Consider the following 1,056-nt stretch of genomic DNA (forward strand, 5'->3'; position numbering starts at 1 on the left):
AATTTTATTAAAATTTCCATACTACCAGGGTGCCTGGGTGGCTCAGTCATTAAGTGTCTGCCTTAGGCTCAGGTCATGATCCCAGGGTCCTGGGATCGGGCTCCCTGCTCCACGGGAAGCCTGTTTCTCCCTCTTCCACTCCCCCTGCTTGTGTTCCCTCTCTTGCTGTGTCTCTCTCTCTGTCAAATAAAATATTAAAAAATAAATAAATAAAATAAAATTTCCATACTACCCAAAGCCATCTATAGATTCAGTGCAATCCCTACAAAATACCAATGGCATTTTTTAAAAAAATAGGAAAAAAAATGCTAAAGTTCATATAGAACCACAAAAGGAACTAAAAAGCGAAAACAACCTTGAGAAAGAACAAAGCTAGATGCATCACATTTCCCAATTTCAAACTATATTACAAAACTATAGTAATCAAAACAGTATGAAACTGGCATAAAAACAATCACATAGACCAGTGGAACAGAAATAAACCCACACATAATATTTCACAAAGGAGCCAAGAATGCTCAGTGGGGAAAGGATAGTTTATTTCAATTAGCAATAATCGCGCCTCGGATAAACCTCATTGGCTACGATACTGCTACTGCGCAAAGCTGCAAGGATAGTTTATTTAATAAATGATCTTGTGGAAAGTAGGATAGTCACATGCAAAAACAAACAAAAAAAATGAAATTGGAAACCTGTATTACACCACTCACAAAAATAGAAACTCAAAATGGATTAAAGAATTACATGTTTTGACCTGAAATCATAAAACTCCTAGAATAGAAGACATGGAAAATGCTCCTTTACATTTGGCAATGATTTTTTTGGATGTGACACCGAAAGTACCAGCAACAGCAGCAAAAATCACCATTGGGACTATATCGAACTAAAAAGCTCTACAAGGCAAAAAAAAAAAACAATCAACAAAAAGGAAACAGCAACCCAAGGAATGAGAGAAAATATTTGCAAACCATATATCTGATAAAGGGTTAATATCCAAAATATGTAAGGAACTCATATGACTCAATGGCTAAAGAACAATCTGATTAAGAAATGGGC

At 35.8% G+C, this 1,056-nt stretch overlaps 1 pseudogene; it reads right to left on the reverse strand.

Annotated features, from left to right (window-relative positions):
• Positions 1-456: 456 nt before the first annotated feature.
• Positions 457-607, reverse strand: LOC112826994 (U4 spliceosomal RNA; annotated as a pseudogene).
• Positions 608-1,056: the final 449 nt, after the last annotated feature.

The sequence above is a fragment of the Callorhinus ursinus genome, unplaced genomic scaffold (assembly GCF_003265705.2).
Source record: "Callorhinus ursinus isolate GAN/ISIS: 27379988/994484 unplaced genomic scaffold, GSC_fseal_2.0 scaffold7, whole genome shotgun sequence".
Classification (NCBI taxonomy): domain Eukaryota; kingdom Metazoa; phylum Chordata; class Mammalia; order Carnivora; family Otariidae; genus Callorhinus; species Callorhinus ursinus.